The following is a 26284-nucleotide window of genomic DNA, read 5'->3' on the forward strand; positions in this document are numbered from 1 at the left end:
GTTAAGCTACTGCGACCTGCACGTCTCTTCCAAGGGGCATTTAAACCATCTTGTTAAGCTACTGCGACCTGTATGTCTCTTCAAATGGGCATTTAAACCATAATGTTAAGCTGCTGCGACCTGTATGTCTCTTCCACGGGGCATTTAAACCCTCTTGTTAAGCTACTGCGACCTGCACGTCTCTTGCAAGGGGCATTTAAACCGTCTTGTTAAGCTACTGCAACCTGCACGTCTCTTCCAAGCGCCATTTAAACCGTCTTGTTAAGCTACTGCGACCTGCATGTCTTTTCCAATGGGCATTTAAACCATCTTGTTAAGCTACTGCGACCTGCACGTCTCTTCCAAGGTGCATTTAAACTGTCTTGTTAAGCTACTGCGACCTGCACCTCTCTTCCAAGGGGCATTTAAACCGTCTCGCTAAGCTACTGCGACCTGCACGTCTCTTCCAAGGGGCATTTAAACCGTCTTGTTAAGCTACTAAGACCTGCACGTCTCTTCCAAGGGGCATTTAAACCGTTTTGTTAAGCTACTGCGACCTCCACTGCTCTTCCAAGGGTCATTTAATCCATCTTGTTAATCTACTGCGACCTGCACGTCTCTTCCAAGGGACATTTAAACCATCTTGTTAAGCTACTGCGACCTGCACGTCTCTTCCAAGGGGCATTTAAACCGTCTTGTTAAGCTACTGCGACCTGCACATCTCTTCCAAGGGGCATTTAAACCGTCTTGTTAAGCTACTGCGATCTCCACTGCTCTTCCAAGGGTCATTTAATCCATCTTGTTAATCTACTGCGACCTGCACGTCTCTTCCAAGGGGCATTTAAACCGTCTTGTTAAGCTACTGCGAACTGCACGTCTCTTCCAAGGGGCATTTAAACTCTCTTGTTTAGCTACTGCGACCTGCACTTCTCTTCCAAGGGGAATTTAAACCGTCTTGTTAAGCTACTGCGACCTGCACGCCTCTTCCAAGGGGCATTTAAACCATCTTGTTAAGCTACTGCGACCTGCATGTCTTTTCCAAGGGGCATTTAAACCGTCTTTTTAAGCTTCTGCGACCTCCACCGCTCTTCCAAGGGGCATTTAAACCATCTTGTTAAGCTACTGCGACCTGCACGTCTCTTCCAAGGGGCATTTAAAAGGTCTTGGTAAGCTACTGCGACCTGCAAGCCTCTTCTAAGGGGCATTTAAACCCTCTGGTTAAGCTACTGCGACCTGCACGTCTCTTGCAAGGGGCATTTAAACCGTCTTGTTAAGCTACTGCAACCTGCACGTCTCTTCCAAGGGGCATTTAAACCGTCTTGTTAAGCTACTGCGACCTGCACGTCTCTTCCAAGGGGCATTTAAGCGGTCTTGTTAAGCTACTGCGACCTGCACGTCTCTTCCAAAGGGCATTTAAACCGTCTTGTTAAGCTACTGCGACTTGCTCGTCTCTTCCAAGGGGCATTTAAACCGTCTTGTTAAGCTGCTGTAACCTCCACCACTTTTCCAAGTGGCATTTAAACCGTCTTGTTAAGCTACTGCGACCTGCACGTCTCTTCCAAGGGGCATTTAAACCGTCTTGTTAAGCTACTGCGACCTGCATGTCTCTTCCAAGGGGCATTTAAACCGTCTTGTTAAGCTACTGCGATCTCCACTGCTCTTCCAAGGGGCATTTAATCCATCTTGTTAATCTACTGCGACCTGCACGTCTCTTCCAAGGGGCATTTAAACCGTCTTGTTAAGCTACTGCGAACTGCACGTCTCTTCCAAGGGGCATTTAAACTCTCTTGTTAAGCTACTGCGACCTGCACGTCTCTTCCAAGGGGCATTTAAACTGTCTTGTTAAGCTACTGCGACCTGCACCTCTCTTTCAAGGGGCATTTAAACCGTCTTGCTAAGCTACTGCGACCTGCACGTCTCTTCCAAATGGCATTTAAACCGTCTTGTTAAGTTACTGCGACCTGCACGTCTCTTCCAAGGGGCATTTAAACCGTCTTGTTAAGCTACTGTGACCTGCATGTCTCTTCCAAGGGGCATTTAAACCGTCTTGTTAAGCTACTGTAACCTCCACCACTTTTCCAAGGGGCATTTAAACCATCTTGTTAAGCTACTGCGACCTGCACGTCTCTTCCAAGGGGCATTTAAACCGTCTTGTTAATCTACTGCGACCTGCACGTCTCTTAAAAGGGGCATTTAAACCGTCTTGTTAAGCTACTGCGACCTGCACATCTCTTCCAAAGGGCATTTAAACCATCTTGTTAAGCTACTGCGACCTGTATGTCTCTTCCAATGGGCATTTAAACCATCATGTTAAGCTGCTGCCACCTGTATGTCTCTTCCACCGGGCATTTAAACCCTCTTGTTATGCTACTGCGACCTGCACGTCTCTTGCAAGGGGCATTTAAACCGTCTTGTTAAGCTACTGCAACCTGCACGTCTCTTCCAAGCGGCATTTAAACCGTCTTGTTAAGCTACTGCGACCTGCACGTCTCTTCCAAGGGGCATTTAAACCATCTTGTTAAGCTACTGCGACCTGCACGTCTCTTCCAAGGGGCATTTAAACCATCTTGTTAAGCTACTGCGACCTGTATGTCTCTTCAAATGGGCATTTAAACCATAATGTTAAGCTGCTGCGACCTGTTTGTCTCTTCCACGGTGCATTTAAACCCTCTTGTTAAGCTACTGCGACCTGCACGTCTCTTGCAAGGGGCATTTAAACCGTCTTGTTAAGCTACTGCAACCTGCACGTCTCTTCCAAGCGGCATTTAAACCGTCTTGTTAAGCTACTGCGACCTGCATGTCTTTTCCAATGGGCATTTAAACCATCTTGTTAAGCTACTGCGACCTGTACGTCTCTTCCAAGGTGCATTTAAACTGTCTTGTTAAGCTACTGCGACCTGCACCTCTCTTCCAAGGGGCATTTAAACCGTCTCGCTAAGCTACTGCGACCTGCACGTCTCTTCCAAGGGGGATTTAAACCGTCTTGTTAAGCTACTGAGACCTGCACGTCTCTTCCAAGGGGCATTTAAACCGTTTTGTTAAGCTACTGCCACCTCCACTGCTCTTCCAAGGGTCATTTAATCCATCTTGTTAATCTGCTGCGACCTGCACGTCTCTTCCAAGGGACATTTAAACCATCTTGTTAAGCTACTGCGACCTGCACGTCTCTTCCAAGGGGCATTTAAACCGTCTTGTTAAGCTACTGCGACCTGCACATCTCTTCCAAGGGGCATTTAAACCGTCTTGCTAAGCTACTGCGACCTCCGCCGCTCTTCCAAGGGGCATTTAAACTATCTTGTTAAGCTACTGCGACCTGCACGTCTCTTCCAAGGGGCATTTAAACCGTCTTGGTAAGCTACTGCGACCTGCACGTCTCTTGCAAGGGGCATTTAAACCGTCTTGTTAAGCTACTGCAACCTGCACGTCTCTTCCAAGCGGCATTTAAACAGTCTTGTTAAGCTACTGCGACCTGCACGTCTCTTCCAAAGGGCATTTAAACCGTCTTGTTAAGCTACTGCGATCTCCACTGCTCTTCCAAGGGGCATTTAATCCATCTTGTTAATCTACTGCGACCTGCACGTCTCTTCCAAGGGGCATTTAAACCGTCTTGTTAAGCTACTGCGAACTGCACGTCTCTTCCAAGGTTCATTTAAACTCTCTTGTTAAGCTACTGCGACCTGCACGTCTCTTCCAAGGGGCATTTAAATTGTCTTGTTAAGCTACTGCGACCTGCACGTCTCTTCCAAGGGGCATTTAAACTGTCTTGTTAAGCTACTGCGACCTGCACCTCTCTTCCAAGGGGCATTTAAACCGTCTTGCTAAGCTACTGCGACCTGCACGTCTCTTCCAAATGGCATTTAAACCGTCTTGTTAAGCTACTGCGACCTGCACGTCTCTTCCAAGGGGCATTTAAACCGTCTTGTTAAGCTCCTGCGACCTGCACGTCTCTTCCAAGGGGCATTTAAACCGTCTTGTTAAGCTACTGCGACCTGCACATCTCTTCCAAAGGGCATTTAAACCATCTTGTTAAGCTACTGCGACCTGTATGTCTCTTCCAATGGGTATTTAAACCATCATGTTAAGCTGCTGCCACCTGTATGTCTCTTCCACCGGGCATTTAAACCCTCTTGTTAAGCTACTGCGACCTGCACGTCTCTTGCAAGGGGCATTTAAACCGTCTTGTTAAGCTACTGCAACCTGCACGTCTCTTCCAAGCGGCATTTAAACCGTCTTGTTAAGCTACTGCGACCTGCACGTCTCTTCCAAGGGGCATTTAAAACATCTTGTTAAGCTACTGCGACCTGCACGTCTCTTCCAAGGGGCATTTAAACCATCTTGTTAAGCTACTGCGACCTGTATGTCTCTTCAAATGGGCATTTAAACCATAATGTTAAGCTGCTGCGACCTGTATGTCTCCTCCACGGGGCATTTAAACCCTCTTGTTAAGCTACTGCGACCTGCACGTCTCTTGCAAGGGGCATTTAAACCGTCTTGTTAAGCTACTGCAACCTGCACGTCTCTTCCAAGCGCCATTTAAACCGTCTTGTTAAGCTACTGCGACCTGCATGTCTTTTCCAATGGGCATTTAAACCATCTTGTTAAGCTACTGCGACCTGCACGTCTCTTCCAAGGTGCATTTAAACTGTCTTGTTAAGCTACTGCGACCTGCACCTCTCTTCCAAGGGGCATTTAAACCGTCTCGCTAAGCTACTGCGACCTGCACGTCTCTTCCAAGGGGCATTTAAACCGTCTTGTTAAGCTACTAAGACCTGCACGTCTCTTCCAAGGGGCATTTAAACCGTTTTGTTAAGCTACTGCGACCTCCACTGCTCTTCCAAGGGTCATTTAATCCATCTTGTTAATCTACTGCGACCTGCACGTCTCTTCCAAGGGACATTTAAACCATCTTGTTAAGCTACTGCGACCTGCACGTCTCTTCCAAGGGGCATTTAAACCGTCTTGTTAAGCTACTGCGACCTGCACATCTCTTCCAAGGGGCATTTAAACCGTCTTGTTAAGCTACTGCGATCTCCACTGCTCTTCCAAGGGTCATTTAATCCATCTTGTTAATCTACTGCGACCTGCACGTCTCTTCCAAGGGGCATTTAAACCGTCTTGTTAAGCTACTGCGAACTGCACGTCTCTTCCAAGGGGCATTTAAACTCTCTTGTTTAGCTACTGCGACCTGCACTTCTCTTCCAAGGGGAATTTAAACCGTCTTGTTAAGCTACTGCGACCTGCACGCCTCTTCCAAGGGGCATTTAAACCATCTTGTTAAGCTACTGCGACCTGCATGTCTTTTCCAAGGGGCATTTAAACCGTCTTTTTAAGCTTCTGCGACCTCCACCGCTCTTCCAAGGGGCATTTAAACCATCTTGTTAAGCTACTGCGACCTGCACGTCTCTTCCAAGGGGCATTTAAAAGGTCTTGGTAAGCTACTGCGACCTGCAAGCCTCTTCTAAGGGGCATTTAAACCCTCTGGTTAAGCTACTGCGACCTGCACGTCTCTTGCAAGGGGCATTTAAACCGTCTTGTTAAGCTACTGCAACCTGCACGTCTCTTCCAAGGGGCATTTAAACCGTCTTGTTAAGCTACTGCGACCTGCACGTCTCTTCCAAGGGGCATTTAAGCGGTCTTGTTAAGCTACTGCGACCTGCACGTCTCTTCCAAAGGGCATTTAAACCGTCTTGTTAAGCTACTGCGACTTGCTCGTCTCTTCCAAGGGGCATTTAAACCGTCTTGTTAAGCTGCTGTAACCTCCACCACTTTTCCAAGTGGCATTTAAACCGTCTTGTTAAGCTACTGCGACCTGCACGTCTCTTCCAAGGGGCATTTAAACCGTCTTGTTAAGCTACTGCGACCTGCATGTCTCTTCCAAGGGGCATTTAAACCGTCTTGTTAAGCTACTGCGATCTCCACTGCTCTTCCAAGGGGCATTTAATCCATCTTGTTAATCTACTGCGACCTGCACGTCTCTTCCAAGGGGCATTTAAACCGTCTTGTTAAGCTACTGCGAACTGCACGTCTCTTCCAAGGGGCATTTAAACTCTCTTGTTAAGCTACTGCGACCTGCACGTCTCTTCCAAGGGGCATTTAAACTGTCTTGTTAAGCTACTGCGACCTGCACCTCTCTTTCAAGGGGCATTTAAACCGTCTTGCTAAGCTACTGCGACCTGCACGTCTCTTCCAAATGGCATTTAAACCGTCTTGTTAAGTTACTGCGACCTGCACGTCTCTTCCAAGGGGCATTTAAACCGTCTTGTTAAGCTACTGTGACCTGCATGTCTCTTCCAAGGGGCATTTAAACCGTCTTGTTAAGCTACTGTAACCTCCACCACTTTTCCAAGGGGCATTTAAACCATCTTGTTAAGCTACTGCGACCTGCACGTCTCTTCCAAGGGGCATTTAAACCGTCTTGTTAATCTACTGCGACCTGCACGTCTCTTAAAAGGGGCATTTAAACCGTCTTGTTAAGCTACTGCGACCTGCACATCTCTTCCAAAGGGCATTTAAACCATCTTGTTAAGCTACTGCGACCTGTATGTCTCTTCCAATGGGCATTTAAACCATCATGTTAAGCTGCTGCCACCTGTATGTCTCTTCCACCGGGCATTTAAACCCTCTTGTTATGCTACTGCGACCTGCACGTCTCTTGCAAGGGGCATTTAAACCGTCTTGTTAAGCTACTGCAACCTGCACGTCTCTTCCAAGCGGCATTTAAACCGTCTTGTTAAGCTACTGCGACCTGCACGTCTCTTCCAAGGGGCATTTAAACCATCTTGTTAAGCTACTGCGACCTGCACGTCTCTTCCAAGGGGCATTTAAACCATCTTGTTAAGCTACTGCGACCTGTATGTCTCTTCAAATGGGCATTTAAACCATAATGTTAAGCTGCTGCGACCTGTTTGTCTCTTCCACGGTGCATTTAAACCCTCTTGTTAAGCTACTGCGACCTGCACGTCTCTTGCAAGGGGCATTTAAACCGTCTTGTTAAGCTACTGCAACCTGCACGTCTCTTCCAAGCGGCATTTAAACCGTCTTGTTAAGCTACTGCGACCTGCATGTCTTTTCCAATGGGCATTTAAACCATCTTGTTAAGCTACTGCGACCTGTACGTCTCTTCCAAGGTGCATTTAAACTGTCTTGTTAAGCTACTGCGACCTGCACCTCTCTTCCAAGGGGCATTTAAACCGTCTCGCTAAGCTACTGCGACCTGCACGTCTCTTCCAAGGGGGATTTAAACCGTCTTGTTAAGCTACTGAGACCTGCACGTCTCTTCCAAGGGGCATTTAAACCGTTTTGTTAAGCTACTGCCACCTCCACTGCTCTTCCAAGGGTCATTTAATCCATCTTGTTAATCTGCTGCGACCTGCACGTCTCTTCCAAGGGACATTTAAACCATCTTGTTAAGCTACTGCGACCTGCACGTCTCTTCCAAGGGGCATTTAAACCGTCTTGTTAAGCTACTGCGACCTGCACATCTCTTCCAAGGGGCATTTAAACCGTCTTGTTAAGCTACTGCGACCTCCACTGCTCTTCCAAGGGTCATTTAATCCATCTTGTTAATATACTGCGACCTGCACGTCTCTTCCAAGGGGCATTTAAACCGTCTTGTTAAGCTACTGCGAACTGCACGTGTCTTCCAAGGGGCATTTAAACTCTCTTGTTTAGCTACTGCGACCTGCACTTCTCTTCCAAGGGGAATTTAAACCGTCTTGTTAAGCTACTGCGACCTGCACGCCTCTTCCAAGGGGCATTTAAACCATCTTGTTAAGCTACTGCGACCTGCATGTCTTTTCCAAGGGGCATTTAAACCGTCTTTTTAAGCTTCTGCGACCTCCACCGCTCTTCCAAGGGGCATTTAAACCATCTTGTTAAGCTACTGCGACCTGCACGTCTCTTCCAAGGGGCATTTAAAAGGTCTTGGTAAGCTACTGCGACCTGCAAGCCTCTTCTAAGGGGCATTTAAACCCTCTGGTTAAGCTACTGCGACCTGCACGTCTCTTGCAAGGGGCATTTAAACCGTCTTGTTAAGCTACTGCAACCTGCACGTCTCTTCCAAGGGGCATTTAAACCGTCTTGTTAAGCTACTGCGACCTGCACGTCTCTTCCAAGGGGCATTTAAGCGGTCTTGTTAAGCTACTGCGACCTGCACGTCTCTTCCAAAGGGCATTTAAACCGTCTTGTTAAGCTACTGCGACTTGCACGTCTCTTCCAAGGGGCATTTAAACCGTCTTGTTAAGCTGCTGTAACCTCCACCACTTTTCCAAGTGGCATTTAAACCGTCTTGTTAAGCTACTGCGACCTGCACGTCTCTTCCAAGGGGCATTTAAACCGTCTTGTTAAGCTACTGCGACCTGCATGTCTCTTCCAAGGGGCATTTAAACCGTCTTGTTAAGCTACAGTAACCTCCACCACTTTTCCAAGGGGCATTTAAACCGTCTTGTTAATCTACTGCGACCTGCACGTCTCTTCCAAGGGGCATTTAAACCGTCTTGCTAAGCTACTGCGACCTGCACGTCTCTTCCAAGTGGCATTTAAACCGCCTTGTTAAGCTACTGCGACCTGCACGTCTCTTCCAAGGGGCATGTAAACCATCTTGTTAAGCTACTGCGACCTGTACGTCTCTTCCAATGGGCATTTAAACCGTCTTGTTAAGCTGCTGCGACCTGTATGTCTCTTCCAAGGGGCATTTAAACCGTCTTGTTAAGCTACTGTGACCTCCACCGCTCTTCCAAGGGGCATTTAAACCATTTTGTTAAGCTACTGCGACCTACACGTCTCTTGCAAGGGGCATTTAAACCGTCTTGTTAAGCTACTGCAACCTGCACGTCTCTTCCAAGCGGCATTTAAACCGTCTTGTTAAGCTACTGCGACCTGCATGTCTTTTCCAATGGGCATTTAAACCATCTTGTTAAGCTACTGCGACCTGCACGTCGCTTCCAAGGTGCATTTAAACTGTCTTGTTAACCTACTGCGACCTGCACCTCTCTTCCAAGGGGCATTTAAACCGTCTTGCTAAGCTACTGCGACCTGCACGTCTCTTCCAAGGGGCATTTAAACCGTCTTGTTAAGCTACTGAGACCTGCACGTCTCTTCCAAGGGGCATTTAAACCATTTTGTTAAGCTACTGCGACCTCCACTGCTCTTCCAAGGGTCATTTAATCCATCTTGTTAATCTACTGCGACCTGCACGTCTCTTCCAAGGGACATTTAAACCGTCTTGTTAAGCTACTGCGACCTGCACGTCTCTTCCAAGGGGCATTTAAACCGTCTTGTTAAGCTACTGCGACCTGCACATCTCTTCCAAGGGGCATTTAAACCGTCTTGTTAAGCTACTGCGACCTCCACTGCTCTTCCTAGGGGCATTTAATCCATCTTGTTAATCTACTGCGACCTGCACTTCTCTTCCAAGGGGCATTTAAACCGTCTTGTTAAGCTACTGCGAACTGCACGTCTCTTCCAAGGGGCATTTAAACTCTCTTGTTTAGCTACTGCGACCTGCACTTCTCTTCCAAGGGGAATTTAAACCGTCTTGTTAAGCTACTGCGACCTGCACGCTTATTCCAAGGGGCATTTAAACCATCTTGTTAAGCTACTGCGACCTGCATGTCTTTTCCAAGGGTCATTTAAACCGTCTTTTTAAGCCTCTGCGACCTCCATCGCTCTTCCAAGGGGCATTTAAACCATCTTTTTAAGCTACTGCGACCTGCACGTCTCTTCCAAGGGGCATTTAAAAGGTCTTGGTAAGCTACTGCGACCTGCAAGCCTCTTCTAAGGGGCATTTAAACCCTCTGGTTAAGCTACTGCGACCTGCACGTCTCTTGCAAGGGGCATTTAAACCGTCTTGTTAAGCTACTGCAACCTGCACGTCTCTTCCAAGGGGCATTTAAACCGTCTTGTTAAGCTACTGCGACCTGCACGTCTCTTCCAAGGGGCATTTAAGCGGTCTTGTTAAGCTACTGCGACCTGCACGTCTCTTCCAAGGGGCATTTAAACCGTCTTGTTAAGCTACTGCGACTTGCACGTCTCTTCCAAGGGGCATTTAAACCGTCTTGTTAAGCTGCTGTAACCTCCACCACTTTTCCAAGTGGCATTTAAACCGTCTTGTTAAGCTACTGCGACCTGCATGTCTCTTCCAAGGGGCATTTAAACCGTCTTGTTAAGCTACTGCGACCTGCATGTCTCTTCCAAGGGGCATTTAAACCGTCTTGTTAAGCTACAGTAACCTCCACCACTTTTCCAAGGGGCATTTAAACCGTCTTGTTAATCTACTGCGACCTGCACGTCTCTTCCAAGGGGCATTTAAACCGTCTTGTTAAGCTACTGCGACCTGCACGTCTCTTCCAAGGGGCATTTAAACCGCCTTGTTAAGCTACTGCGACCTGCACGTCTCTTCCAAGGGGCATGTAAACCATCTTGTTAAGCTACTGCGACCTGTACGTCTCTTCCAATGGGCATTTAAACCGTCTTGTTAAGCTGCTGCGACCTGTATGTCTCTTCCAAGGGGCATTTAAACCGTCTTGTTAAGCTACTGCGACCTACACGTCTCTTCCAAGGGGCATTTAAACCGTCTTGGTATGCTACTGCCACCTGCAAGCCTCTTCCAAGGGGCATTTAAACCGTTTTGTTAAGCTACTGCGACCTGCACATCTCTTCCAAGGGGCATTTAAGCCATCTTGTTAAGCTACTGCGACCAGCATGTCTTTTCCAAAGGGCATTTAAAACGTCTTGTTAAGCTACTGTGATCTGCACGTCTCTTGCAAGTGGCATTTAAAACGTCTTGTTAAGCTACTTCGACCTGCACGTCTCTTGCAAGTGGCATTTAAAACGTCTTGTTAAGCTACTTCGACCTGCAAGTCTCTTCCAAGTGGCATTTAAACCGTCTTGTTAAGCTACTGTGATCTGCATGTCTCTTCCACGGGGAATTTTAACTGTCTTGTTAAGCTACTGCGACCTGCACGTCTCTTCCAAGGGGCATTTAAACCGTCTTCTTAAGCTACTGCGACCTGCATGTCTCTTGCAAGGGGCATTTAAACCATCTTGTTAAGCTACTGTGATCTGCACGTCTCTTCCAAGGGGCATTTAAACTCTCTTGTTAAGCTTCTGCGACCTGCACGTCTCTTCCAAGGGGCAATGAAACTGTCATGTTAAGCTTCTGCGACCTGCACGTCTCTTCCAAGGGGCATTTAAACCATCTTGTTAAGCTACTGCGACCTGTACGTCTCTTCCAATGGGCATTTAAACTGTCTTGTTAATCTACTGCGACCTGCATGTCTCTACCAAGGGGCATTTAAACCGTCTTGTTAAGCTACTGCCACCTCCACCTCTCTTCCAAGGGGCATTTAAACCGTCTTGTTAAGCTACTGCGACCGGCACATCTCTTCGAAGGTGCATTTAAACCGTCTTGGTAAGCTACTGCGACCAGCAAGCCTCTTCCAAGGTGCATTTAAACCGGCTAGTTAAGCTACTGAGACCTGCACGTCTCTTCAAGGGGCATTTAAACCATCTTGTTAAGCTACTTCGACCTGCACGCCTTTTCCAAGGGGCATTTAAACCATCTTCTTAAGCTACTGCGACCTCCACCGCTCTTCCAAGGGGCATTTAAACCATCTTGTTAAGCTACTGCGACCTGCAACTCTCTTCCAAGGGGCATTTAAACCGTCTTGGTAAGCTACTGCAACCTGCAAGCCTCTTCTAAGGGGCATTTAAACCCTCTTGTTAAGCTACTGCGACCTGTACGTCTCTTGCAAGTGGCATTTAACCGTCTTGTTAAGCTACTGCGACCTGCACATCTCTTCCAAGCGGCATTTCAACCATCTTTTAAGCTACTACGACCTGCACGTCTCTTCCAAGGGGCATTTTAAACGTCTTATTAAGCAACTGCGACCCGCACGTCTCTTCCAAGGGGCATTTAAACTGTCTTGTTAAGCTACTGCGACCTCCACCTCTCTTCCAAGGGCATTTAAACCGTCTTGTTAAACTACTGCGACCTGCACGTCTCTTCCAAGGGGCATTTAAGCCGTCTTATTAAGCTACTGCGACCTGCAAGTCTCTTCCAAGGGGCAATTAAACTGTCTTGTTAAGCTACTGCGACCTCCACCGCTCTTCCAAGGGGCATTTAAACCGTCTTGTTAAGCTACTGCGACCTGCACGTCTCTTCCAAGGGGCATTTAACCCGTCTTGTTAAGCTACTGCGACCTGCACGTCTCTTCCAAGGGGCATTTAAACCGTCTTGTTAAGCTACTGCGACTTGCACTTCTCTTCCAAGGGGCATTTAAACCGTCTTGTTAAGCTACTGTAACCTCCACCACTTTTCCAAGGGGCATTTAAACCGTCTTGTTAAGCTACTTCGACCTGCACGTCTCTTCCAAGGGGCATTTAAACCGTCTTGTTAAGCTACTGCGACCTGCATGTCTCTTCCAAAGGGCATTTAAACCGTCTTGTTAAGCTACTGTAACCTCCACCACTTTTCCAAGGGGCATTTAAACCGTCTTGTTAAGCTACTGCGACCTGCACGTCTCTTCCAAGGGGCATTTAAACCGGCTTGTTAAGCTACTGCGACCTGCACGTCTCTTCCAAGGGGCATTTAAAACGTCTTGTTAAGCTACTGAGACCTGCACGTCTCTTCCAAGGGGCATTTAAACCATCTTGTTAAGCTACTGCGACCTGTATGTCTCTTCTAAGGGGCATTTAAACCGTCTTGTTAAGCTGCTGCGACCTGTATGTCTCTCCCAAGAGGCATTTAAACCGTTTTGTTAAGCTACTGCGACCTCCACCGCTCTTCCAAGGGGCATTTAAACCGTATTTTAAGCTACTGCGACCTGCACGTCTCTTCCAAGGGGCATTTAAACCGTCTTGGTAAGCTAATGCGAGCTGCAAGCCTCTTCCAAGGGGCATTTAAACCATTTTGTTAAACTACTGCGACCTGCTTGTCTTTTCCAAGGGGCATTTAAACCGTCTTTTTAAGCTACTGCGACCTCCACCGCTCTTCCAAGGGGCATTTAAACCATCTTGTTATGCTACTGCGAACTGCACGTCTCTTCCAAGGGGCATTTAAACCGTCTTGTTATGCTACTGCGACCTGCACGTCTCTTGCAAGGGGCATTTAAACCGTCTTGTTAAGCTACTGCAACCTGCACGTCTCTTCCAAGCGGCATTTAAACCGTCTTGGTAAGCTACTGCGACCTGCATGTTTTTTCCAAGGGGCATTTAAACCGTCTTGTTAAGCTACTGCGACCTCCACGTCTCTTCCAAGGGGCATTTAAACTGTCTTGTTAAGCTACTGCGACCTGCACCTCTCTTCCATGGGGCATTTAAACTGTCTTGCTAAGCTACTGCGACCTGCACGTCTCTTCCAAGGGGCATTTAAACCGTCTTGTTAAGCTACTGAGACCTGCACGTCTCTTCCAAGGGGCATTTAAACCGTCTTGTTAAGCTACTGCAACCTGTATGTCTCTTCCAAGGGGCATTTAAACCGTCTTGTTAAGCTGCTGCGACCTGTATGTCTCTCCCAAGTGGCATTTAAACCGTTTTGTTAAGCTACTGCGACCTCCACCGCTCTTCCAAAGGGCATTTAAACCGTATTTTAAGCTACTGCGACCTGCACGTCTCTTCCAAGGGGCATTTAAACCGTCTTGGTAAGCTAATGCGACCTGCAAGCCTCTTCCCAGGGGCATTTAAACCATCTTGTTAAGCTACTGCGACCTGCTTGTCTTTTCCAAGGGGCATTTAAACCGTCTTTTTAAGCTACTGCGACCTCCACCGCTCTTCCAAGGGGCATTTAAACCATCTTGTTAAGCTACTGCGACCTGCACGTCTCTTCCAAGGGGCATTTAAACCGTCTTGTTAAGCTACTGCGACCTGCACGTCTCTTGCAAGGGGAATTTAAACCGTCTTGTTAAGCTACTGCAACCTGCACGTCTCTTCCAAGCGGCATTTAAACCGTCTTGGTAAGCTACTGCGACCTGCATGTCTTTTCCAAGGGGCATTTAAACCGTCTTGTTAAGCTACTGCGACCTGCACGTCTCTTCCAAGGGGCATTTAAACTGTCTTGTTAAGCTACTGCGACCTGCACCTCTCTTCCAAGGGGCATTTAAACCGTCTTGCTAAGCTACTGCGACCTGCACGTTTCTTCCAAGGGGCATTTAAACCGTCTTGTTAAGCTACTGCGACCTCCACTGCTCTTCCAAGGGGCATTTAATCCTTCTTGTTAATCTACTGCGACCTGCACGTCGCTTCTAAGGGGCATTTAAACCGTCTTTTTAAGCTACTGCGAACTGCACGTCTCTTCCAAGGGGCATTTAAACTCTCTTGTTAAGCTACTGCGACTTGCACTTCTCATCCAAGGGGCATTTAAACGGTCTTTTTAAGCTACTGCGACCTCCACCGCTCTTCCAAGGGGCATTTAAACCATCTTGTTAAGCTACTGCGACCTGCACGTCTTTTCCAAGGGGCATTTAAACCGTCTTGGTAAGCTACTGGGACCTGCAAACCTCTTCTAAGGGGCATTTAAACCCTCTGGTTAAGCTACTGCAACCTGCACGTCTCTTCCAAGGGGCATTTAAACCGTCTTGATAAGCTACTGCGACCTGCACGTCTCTTCCAAGGGGCATTTAAACTGTCTTGTTAAGCTACTGCGACCTGCACCTCTCTTCCAAGGGGAATTTAAACCGTCTTGCTAAGCTACTGCGATCTGCACGTCTCTTCCAAGGGGCATTTAAACCGTCTTGTTAAGCTACTGCGACCTGCACGTCTCTTCCAAGGGGCATTTAAACTGTCTTGTTAAGCTACCGCGACCTGCACTTCTCTTCCAAGGGGCATTTAAACCGTCTTGTTAAGCTACTGGTACCTGCAAGCCTCTTCCAAGGGGCATTTAAACCATCTTGTTAAGCCACTGCGACCTGCATGTCTTTTGCAAGGGGCATTTAAACCGTCTTGTTAAGCTACTGCAACCTGAACGTCTCTTCCAAGGGGCATTTAAACCATCTTGTTAAGCTACTGCGACCTGCACGTCTCTTCCAAGGGGCATTTAAACCATCTTGTTAAGCTACTGCGACCTGCACGTCTCTTCCAAGGGGCATTTAAACCGTCTTGTTAAGCTACTGCGACATGCACGTCTCTTCCAAGGGGCATTTAAACCATCTTGTTAAGCTACTGCGACATGCACGTCTCTTCCAAGGGGCATTTAAACCGTCTTGTTAAGCTACTGCGACCTGCACGTCTCTTCCAATGGGCATTTAAGCGGTCTTGATAAGCTACTGCGACCTGCACGTCTCTTCCAAGGGGTATTTAAACTGTCTTGTTAAGCTACTGCGACCTGCACCTCTCTTCCAAGGGGAATTTAAACCGTCTTGCTAAGCTACTGCGACCTGCACATCTCTTCCAAGGGTCATTTAAACCGTCTTGTTAAGCTACTGCGACCTGCACGTCTCTTCCAAGGGGCATTTAAACTGTCTTGTTAAGCTACCGCGACCTGCACTTCTCTTCCAAGGGGCACTTAAACCGTCTTGTTAAGCTACTGCGACCTGCAAGCCTCTTCCAAGGGGCATTTAAACCATCTTGTTAAGCCACTGCGACCTGCATGTCTTTTGCAAGGGGCATTTAAACCGTCTTTTTAAGCTACTGCGACCTCCACCGCTCTTCCAAGGGTCATTTAAACAATCTTGGTAAGCTACTGCGACCTGCAAGCCTCTTCAAAGGGGCATTTAAACCCTCTGGTTAAGCTACTGTGACCTGCACGTCTCTTGCAAGGGGCATTTAAACCGTCTTGTTAAGCTACTGCAACCTGAACGTCTCTTCCAAGGGGCATTTAAACCATCTTGTTAAGCTACTGCGACCTGCACGTCTCTTCCAAGGGGCATTTAAACCGTCTTGTTAAGCTACTGCAACCTGAACGTCTCTTCCAAGGGGCATTTAAACCATCTTGTTAAGCTACTGCGACCTGCACGTCTCTTCCAAGGGGCATTTAAACCGTCTTGTTAAGCTACTGCGACCTGCACCTCTCTTTCAAGGGGCATTTAAACCGTCTTGCTAAGATACTGCGACCTGCACGTCTCTTCCAAGGGGCATTTAAACTGTCTTGTTAAGCTACTGTGACCTGCACGTCTCTTCCAAGGGGCATTTAAAACGTCTTGTTAAGCTACTGCGACCTGCACGTCTCTTCCAAGGGGCATTTAAACCATCTTGTTAAGCTACTGCGACCTGTATGTCTCTTCTAAGGGGCATTTAAACCGTCTTGTTAAGCTGCTGCGACCTGTATGTCTCTCCCAAGAGGCATTTAAACCGTTTTGTTAAGCTACTGCGACCTCCACCGCTCTTCCAAGGGGCATTTAAACCGTATTTTAAGCTACTGCGACCTGCACGTCTCTTCCAAGGGGCATTTAAACCGTCTTGGTAAGCTAATGCGAGCTGCAAGCCTCTTCCAAGGGGCATTTAAACCATCTTGTTAAACTACTGCGACCTGCTTGTCTTTTCCAAGGGGCATTTAAACCGTCTTTTTAAGCTACTGCGACCTCCACCGCTCTTCCAAGGGGCATTTAAACCATCTTGTTATGCTACTGCGAACTGCACGTCTCTTCCAAGGGGCATTTAAACCGTCTTGTTATGCTACTGCGACCTGCACGTCTCTTGCAAGGGGCATTTAAACCGTCTTGTTAATCTACTGCAACCTGCACGTCTCTTCCAAGCGGGATTTAAACCGTCTTGGTAAGCTACTGCGACCTGCATGTCTTTTCCAAGGGGCATTTAAACCGTCTTGTTAAGCTACTGCGACCTGCACGTCTCTTCCAAGGGGCATTTAAACTGTCTTGTTAAGCTACTGCGACCTGCACCTCTCTTGCAAGGGGCATTTAAACTGTCTTGCTAAGCTACTGTGACGTGCACGTCTCTTCCAAGGGGCATTTAAACCGTCTTGTTAAGCTACTGAGACCTGCACGTCTCTTCCAAGGGGCATTTAAACCGTCTTGTTAAGCTACTGCAACCTGTATGTCTCTTCCAAGGGGCATTTAAACCGTCTTGTTAAGCTGCTGCGACCTGTATGTCTCTCCCAAGTGGCATTTAAACCGTTTTGTTTAGCTACTGCGACCTCCACCGCTCTTCCAAAGGGCATTTAAACCGTATTTTAAGCTACTGCGACCTGCACGTCTCTTCCAAGGGGCATTTAAACCGTCTTGGTAAGCTAATGCGACCTGCAAGCCTCTTCCCAGGGGCATTTAAACCATCTTGTTAAGCTACTGCGACCTGCTTGTCTTTTCCAAGGGGCATTTAAACCGTCTTTTTAAGCTACTGCGACCTCCACCGCTCTTCCAAGGGGCATTTAAACCATCTTGTTAAGCTACTGCGACCTGCACGTCTCTTCCAAGGGGCATTTAAACCGTCTTGTTAAGCTACTGCGACCTGCACGTCTCTTGCAAGGGGCATTTAAACCGTCTTGTTAAGCTACTGCAACCTGCACGTCTCTTCCAAGCGGCATTTAAACCGTCTTGGTAAGCTACTGCGACCTGCATGGCTTTTCCAAGGGGCATTTAAACCGTCTTGTTAAGCTACTGCGACCTGCACGTCTCTTCCAAGGGGCATTTAAACTGTCTTGTTAAGCTACTGCGACCTGCACCTCTCTTCCAAGGGGCATTTAAACCGTCTTGCTAAGCTACTGCGACCTGCACGTCTCTTCCAAGGGGCATTTAAACCGTCTTGTTAAGCTACTGAGACCTGCACGTCTCTTCCAAGGGGCATTTAAACCGTCTTGTTAAGCTACTGCGACCTGCACGTCTCTTCCAAGGGGCATTTAAACTGTCTTGTTAAGCTACTGCGACCTGCACCTCTCTTCCAAGGGGCATTTAAACCGTCTTGCTAAGCTACTGCGACCTGCACGTCTCTTCCAAGGGGCATTTAAACCGTCTTGTTAAGCTACTGAGACCTGCACGTCTCTTCCAATGGGCATTTAAACCGTCTTGTTAAGCTACTGCGACCTGCACGTCTCTTCCAAGGGGCATTTAAACTGTCTTTTTAAGCTACTGCGACCTGCACATCTCTTCCAAGGGGCATTTAAACCGTCTTGTTAAGCTACTGCGACCTCCACTGCTCTTCCAAGGGGCATTTAATCCATCTTCTTAATCTACTGCGACCTGCACGTCGCTTCTAAGGGGCATTTAAACCGTCTTTTTAAGCTACTGCGAACTGCACGTCTCTTCCAAGGGGCATTTAAACTCTCTTGTTAAGCTACTGCGACCTGCACTTCTCATCCAAGGGGCATTTAAACGGTCTTTTTAAGCTACTGCGACCTCCACCGCTCTTCCAAGGGGCATTTAAACCATCTTGTTAAGCTACTGCGACCTGCACGTCTTTTCCAAGGGGCATTTAAACCGTCTTGGTAAGCTACTGGGACCTGCAAACCTCTTCTAAGGGGCATTTAAACCCTCTGGTTAAGCTACTGCAACCTGCACGTCTCTTCCAAGGGGCATTTAAACCGTCTTGATAAGCTACTGCGACCTGCACGTCTCTTCCAAGGGGCATTTAAACTGTCTTGTTAAGCTACTGCGACCTGCACCTCTCTTCCAAGGGGAATTTAAACCGTCTTGCTAAGCTACTGCGACCTGCACGTCTCTTCCAAGGGGCATTTAAACCGTCTTGTTAAGCTACTGCGACCTGCACGTCTCTTCCAAGGGGCATTTAAACTGTCTTGTTAAGCTACCGCGACCTGCACTTCTCTTCCAAGGGGCATTTAAACCGTCTTGTTAAGCTACTGGTACCTGCAAGCCTCTTCCAAGGGGCATTTAAACCATCTTGTTAAGCCACTGCGACCTGCATGTCTTTTGCAAGGGGCATTTAAACCGTCTTGTTAAGCTACTGCAACCTGAACGTCTCTTCCAAGGGGCATTTAAACCATCTTGTTAAGCTACTGCGACCTGCACATCTCTTCCAAGGGGCATTTAAACCATCTTGTTAAGCTACTGCGACCTGCACGTCTCTTCCAAGGGGCATTTAAACCGTCTTGTTAAGCTACTGCGACATGCACGTCTCTTCCAAGGGGCATTTAAACCGTCTTGTTAAGCTACTGCGACATGCACGTCTCTTCCAAGGGGCATTTAAACCGTCTTGTTAAGCTACTGCGACCTGCACGTCTCTTCCAATGGGCATTTAAGCGGTCTTGATAAGCTACTGCGACCTGCACGTCTCTTCCAAGGGGCATTTAAACTGTCTTGTTAAGCTACTGCGACCTGCACCTCTCTTCCAAGGGGAATTTAAACCGTCTTGCTAAGCTACTGCGACCTGCACGTCTCTTCCAAGGGTCATTTAAACCGTCTTGTTAAGCTACTGCGACCTGCACGTCTCTTCCAAGGGGCATTTAAACTGTCTTGTTAAGCTACCGCCACCTGCACTTCTCTTCCAAGGGGCACTTAAACCGTCTTGTTAAGCTACTGCGACCTGCAAGCCTCTTCCAAGGGGCATTTAAACCATCTTGTTAAGCCACTGCGACCTGCATGTCTTTTGCAAGGGGCATTTAAACCGTCTTTTTAAGCTACTGCGACCTCCACCGCTCTTCCAAGGGTCATTTAAACAATCTTGGTAAGCTACTGCGACCTGCAAGCCTCTTCAAAGGGGCATTTAAACCCTCTGGTTAAGCTACTGTGACCTGCACGTCTCTTGCAAGGGGCATTTAAACCGTCTTGTTAAGCTACTGCAACCTGAACGTCTCTTCCAAGGGGCATTTAAACCATCTTGTTAAGCTACTGCGACCTGCACGTCTCTTCCAAGGGGCATTTAAACCGTCTTGTTAAGCTACTGCAACCTGAACGTCTCTTCCAAGGGGCATTTAAACCATCTTGTTAAGCTACTGCGACCTGCACGTCTCTTCCAAGGGGCATTTAAACCGTCTTGTTAAGCTACTGCGACCTGCACCTCTCTTTCAAGGGGCATTTAAACCGTCTTGCTAAGATACTGCGACCTGCACGTCTCTTCCAAGGGGCATTTAAACCGTCTTGTTAAGCTACTGCGACCTGCACGTCTCTTCCAAGGGGCATTTAAACCGTCTTGTTAAGCTACTGCGACCTGCATGTCTCTTCCAAGGTACATTTAAACCGTCTTGTTAAGCTACTGTAACCTCCACCACTTTTCCAAGGGGCATTTAAACCGTCTTGTTAAGCTACTGCGACCTGCACGTCTCTTCCAAGGGGCATTTAACCCGTCTTGTTAAGCTACTGCGACCTGCACGTCTCTTCCAAGGGGCATTTAAACCGTCTTGTTAAGCTACTGCGACTTGCACGTCTCTTCCAAGGGGCATTTAAACCGTCTTGTTAAGCTACTGTAACCTCCACCACTTTTCCAAGGGGCATTTAAACCGTCTTGTTAAGCTACTTCGACCTGCACGTCTCTTCCAAGGAGCATTTAAACCGTCTTGTTAAGCTACTGCGACCTGCATGTCTCTTCCAAAGGGCATTTAAACCATCTTGTTAAGCTACTGCGACCTGCACGTCTCGTCCAAGCGGGATTTAAACCATCTTTTTAAGCTACTGCGACCTGCACGTCTCTTCCAAGGGGCATTTAAACTGTCTTATTAAGCTACTGCGACCTGCTCGTCTATTCCAAGGGGCATTTAAACCGTCCTGTTAAGCTACTGCGACCTGCACGTCTCTTCCAAGTGGGATTTAAACCGTCTTGTTAAGCTACTGCGACTTGCACGTCTCTTCCAACGGGCATTTAAACCGTCTTGTTAAGCTACTGTAACCTCCACCACTTTCCCAAGGGGCATTTTAACGTTCTTGTTAAGCTACTGCGACCTGCACGTCTCTTCCAAAGGGCATTTAAAACGCTTTGTTAAGCTACTGCTACCTGAATGTCTCTTCGAAGGGGCATTTAAACCGTCTTGTTAAGCTACTGCGACCTGCACGTCTCTTCCAAGGGGAATTTAAACTGTCTTATTAAGCTACTGCGACCTTCACCTCTCTTCCAAGGGGCATTTAAACCATCTTATTAAACTACTGCGACCTGCATGTCTCTTCCAAGTGGCATTTAAACCATCTTGTTAAGCTACTGCGACCTGCACGTCTCTTCCAAGGGGCATTTAAACCGTCTAGTTAAGCTGCTGCGACTTGCAGGTCTCTTCCAAGGGGCTTTTAAACTGTCTTGTTAAGCTACTGCGACCTCCACCGCACTTCCAAGGGGCATTTAAAGCGTCTTTTTAAGCTACTGCCACCTGCACGTCTCTTTCAAGGGGCATTTAAACTGTCTTGTTAAGCTACTGCGACCTCCTCCGCTCTTCCAAGGGGCATTTAACCCGTCTTGTTAAGCTACTTCGACCTGCACTTCTCTTCCAAGTGGCATTTAAACCGTTTTGTTAAGCTACTGCGACCTGCACGTCTCTTCCAAGGGGCATTTAAACCTTCTTGGTTAGCGACTGCGACCTGCAAGCCTATTCCAAGGGTCATTCAAACCCGCTTATTAAGCTACTGCGACCTGCACGTCTCTTCCAAGTGGGATTTAAACCGTCTTGTTAAGCTACTGCGACCTGCACGTCTCTTCCAAGGGGCATTTAAACTGTCTTATAAAGCTACTGCGACCTGCTCGTCTATTCCAAGGGGCATTTAAACCGTCTTGTTAAGCTACTGCGACCTGCACGTCTCTTCCAAGTGGGTTTTAAACCGTCTTGTTAAGCTACTGCGACTTGCACGTCTCTTCCAAGGGGCATTTAAACCGTCTTGTTAAGCTACTGTAACCTCCACCACTTTCCCAAGGGGCATTTTAAACGTCTTGTTAAGCTACTGCGACCTGCACGTCTCTTCCAAAGGGCATTTAAAACGCTTTGTTAAGCTACTGCTACCTGAATGTCTCTTCGAAGGGGCATTTAAACCGTCTTGTTAAGCTACTGCGACCTGCACTTCTCTTCCAAGGGGCATTTAAACCGTCTAGTTAAGCTGCTGCGACCTGCATGTCTCTTTGAAGGGGCATTTAAACCGTCTTGTTAAGCTACTGCGACCTGCACGTCTCTTTCTAGGGGCATTTAAAGTGTCTTATTAAGCTACTGCGACCTGCACGTCTCTTCCAAGGGGCATTTAAACCGTCTTGTTAAGCTACTGCGACCTTCACGTTTCTTACAAGGGGCATTTAAACCGTCTTGGTAAGCTAATGCGACCAGCAAGCCTATTCCAAGGGGCATTTAAACACTCTTGTTAAGCTACTGCGACCTGCACGTCTCTTCCAATGGGCATTTAAACTGTCTTGTTAAGCTACTGCGACCTGCACATCTCTTTCATGGCGCATTTAAACCGTCTTTTTAACTACTGCGACTTGCACGTCTCTTCTAAGGGGCATTTAAACCGTCTTGTTAAGCTACTGTAACCTCCACCACTTTTCCAAGGGGCATTTAAACCGTCTTGTTAAGCTACTGCGTCCTGCACGTCTCTTCCAAGGGGCAGTTAAACCGTCTTGTTAAGCTACTGCGACCTGCATGTCTCTTCCAAGGGGCATTTAAACCGTCTTGTTAAGCCACTGCGACCTGCACGTCTCTTCCAAGGGGCATTTAAACAATCTTTTTAAGCTGCTGCGACCTGCATGTCTCTTCCAAGGGGCATTTAAACAGTCTTGTTAAGCTACTGCGACCTCCACCGCTCTTCCAAGGGGCATTTAAAACATCTTGTTAAGCTACTGCGACCTGCACTTCTCTTCCAAGTGGCATTTAAACCGTCTTGTTAAGCTACTGCGACCTGCACGTCTCTTCCAAGGGGCATTTAAACCTTCTTGGTAAGCGACTGCGACCTGCAAGCCTATTCCAAGGGTCATTTAAACCCGCTTATTAAGCTACTGCGACCTGCACGTCTCTTCCAAGTGGGATTTAAACCGTCTTGTTAAGCTACTGCGACCTGCACGTCTCTTCCAAGGGGCATTTAAACTGTTTTATTAAGCTACTGCGACCTGCTCGTCTATTCCAAGTGGCATTTAAACCGTCTTGTTAAGCTACTGCGACCTGCACGTCTCTTCCAAGTGGGTTTTAAACCGTCTTGTTAAGCTACTGCGACTTGCACGTCTCTTCCAAGGGGCATTTAAACCGTCTTGTTAAGCTACTGTAACCTCCACCACTTTCCCAAGGGGCATTTTAAACTTCTTGTTAAGCTACTGCGACCTGCACGTCTCTTCCAAAGGGCATTTAAAACGCTTTGTTAAGCTACTGCTACCTGAATGTCTCTTCGAAGGGGCATTTAAACCGTCTTGTTAAGCTACTGCGACCTGCACGTCTCTTCCAAGGGGCATTTAAACCGTCTAGTTAAGCTGCTGCGACCTGCATGTCTCTTCCAAGGGGCATTTAAACTGTCTTGTTAAGCTACTGCGACCTGCACGTCTCTTTCAAGGGGCATTTAAACCGTCTTGGTAAGCTAATGCGACCAGCAAGCCTATTCCAAGGGGCATTTAAACACTCTTGTTAAGCTACTGCGACCTGCACGTCTCTTCCAATGGGCATTTAAACTGTCTTGTTAAGCTACTGCGACCTGCACATCTCTTCCATGGAGCATTTAAACCGTGTTTTTAACTACTGCGACTTGCACGTCTCTTTTAAGGGGCATTTAAACCGTCTTGTTAAGCTACTGCGTCCTGCACGTCTCTTCCAAGGGGCAGTTAAACCGTCTTGTTAAGCTACTGCGACCTGCATGTCTCTTCCAAGGGGCATTTAAACCGTCTTGTTAAGCCACTGCGACCTGCACGTCTCTTCCAAGGGGCATTTAAACCGTCTTTTTAAGCTGCTGCGACCTGCATGTCTCTTCCAAGGGGCATTTAAACAGTCTTGTTAAGCTACTGCAACCTCCACCGCTCTTCCAAGGGGCATTTAAAACATCTTGTTAAGCTACTGCGACCTGCACGTCTCTTCCAAGGGGCATTTAAACCGTCTTGTTAAGCTACTGCGACCTGCAAGCCTATTCCAAGGGGCATTTAAACCATCTTGTTAAGCTACTGTAACCTCCACCACTTTTCCAAGGGGCATTTAAACTGTCTTGTTAAGCTACTGCGACCTGCACATCTCTTCCAAGGGGCATTTAAACCGTCTTGTTAAGCTACTGCGACCTGCACATCTCTTCCAAGGGGCATTTCAACCGTCTTGTTAAGCCACTGCGACCTGCACGTCTCTCCCAAGGGGCATTTAAACCGTCATTTTAAGCTGCTGCGAACTGCATGTCTCTTCCAAGGGGCATTTAAACCATCTTGTTAAGCTACTGCGACCTCCACCGCTCTTCCAAGGGGCATTTAATCCACCTTGTTAAGCTACTGAGTCCTGCACGGTTTTTCCAAAGGGCATATAAACCGTCTTGTTAAGCTACTGTGACCTGCACGTCACTTCCAAGGGGGATTTAAACCGTCTTGTTAAGCTACTGCGACCTGCACGTCTCTTCCAAGGTGCATTTAAAGCATCTTGTTAAGCTACTGCGACCTGCACGTCTCTTCCAAGGGGCATTTAAACCGTCTTATTAAGCTACTGCGACCTGCACGTCTCTTCCTAGGGGCATTTAAACTGTCTTGTTAAGCTACTGCGACCTCCACCTCTCTTCCAAGGGGCATTTAAACTGTTTTATTAAGCTACTGCGACCTGCACATCTCTTCCAGGGGGCATTTAAACCGTCTTATTAAGCTACTGCGACCTGCACGTCTCTTCCAAGGGTCATTTAAACTGTCTTGAAAAGCTACTGCGACCTCCACCGCTCTTCCAAGGGACATTTAAACCGTCTTGTTAAGCTACTGCGACCTGCACTTTTCTTCCAAGGGGCATTTAAACCGTCTTGGTAAGCTAATGCGACCAGCAAGCCTATTCCAAGGGGCATTTAAACACTCTTGTTAAGCTACTGCGACCTGCACGTCTCTTCCAAGGGGCATTTATACCGTCTTGTTAAGCTACTGCGACCTGCACGCCTCTTCCATGGCGCATTTAAACCGTCTTTTTAAGCTACTGCGACTTGCACGTCTCTTCCAAGCGGCATTTAAACCGTCTTGTTAAGCTACTGTAACCTCCACCACTTTTCCAAGGGGCATTTAAACCGTCTTGTTAAGCTACTACGTCCTGCACGTCTCTTCCAAGGGGCAGTTAAACCGTCTTGTTAAGCTACTGCGACCTGCATGTCTCTTCCAAGGGGCATTTAAACCGTCTTGTTAAGCCACTGCGACCTGCACGTCTCTTCCAAGGGGCATTTAAACCGACTTTTTAAGCTGCTGCGACCTGCATGTCTCTTCCAAGGGGCATTTAAACAGTCTTGTTAAGCTACTGCGACCTCCACCGCTCTTCCAAGGGGCATTTAAAACATCTTGTTAAGCTACTGCGACCTGCACGTCTCTTCCAAGGGGCATTTAAACCGTCTTGTTAAGCTACTGCGACCTGCACATCTGTTCCATGGGGCATTTAGACCGTCTTGTTAAGCTACTGCTACCTCCACCTCTCTTCCAAGGGGCATTTAAACTGTCTTGTTAAGCTACTGCGACCTCCACCTCTCTTCCAAGGGGCATTTAAACTGTCTTATTAAGCTACTGCGACCTGCACATCTCTTCCAAGGGGCATTTAAACCCGCTTATTAAGCTACTGCGACCTGCACGTCTCTTCCAAGTGGGATTTTAACCGTCTTGTTAAGCTACTGCGACCTGCACGTCTCTTCCAAGGGGCATTTAAACTGTCTTATTAAGCTACTGCGACCTGCTCGTCTATTCCAAGTGGCATTTAAACCGTCTTGTTAAGCTACTGTAACCTCCACCACTTTCCCAAGGGGCATTTTAAACTTCTTTTTAAGCTACTGCCACCTGCACGTCTCTTCCAAAGGGCATTTAAAACGCTTTGTTAAGCTACTGCTACCTGAATGTCTCTTCGAAGGGGCATTTAAACCGTCTTGTTAAGCTACTGCGACCTGCACGTCTCTTCCAAGGGGCATTTAAACCGTCTAGTTAAGCTGCTGCGACCTGCATGTCTCTTCCAAGGGGCATTTAAACCGTCTTGTTAAGCTACTGCGACCTGCACGTCTCTTTCAAGGGGCATTTAAACTGTCTTATTAAGCTACTGCGACCTGCACGTCTCTTCCAAGGGGCATTTAAACCGTCTTGTTAAGCTACTGCGACCTGCACGTTTCTTCCAAGGGGCATTTAAACCGTCTTGGTAAGCTAATGCGACCAGCAAGCCTATTCCAAGGGGCATTTAAACACTCTTGTTAAGCTACTGCGACCTGCACGTCTCTTCCAATGGGCATTTAAACTGTATTGTTAAGCTACTGCGACCTGCACATCTCTTCCATGGCGCATTTAAACCGTCTTTTTAACTACTGCGACTTGCATGTCTCTTTTAAGG

Source organism: Phyllobates terribilis, unplaced genomic scaffold (genome assembly GCF_046119375.1).
Source record: "Phyllobates terribilis strain yellow unplaced genomic scaffold, ASM4611937v1 Scaffold_1__5_contigs__length_1240528914, whole genome shotgun sequence".
Lineage (NCBI taxonomy): Eukaryota > Metazoa > Chordata > Amphibia > Anura > Dendrobatidae > Phyllobates > Phyllobates terribilis.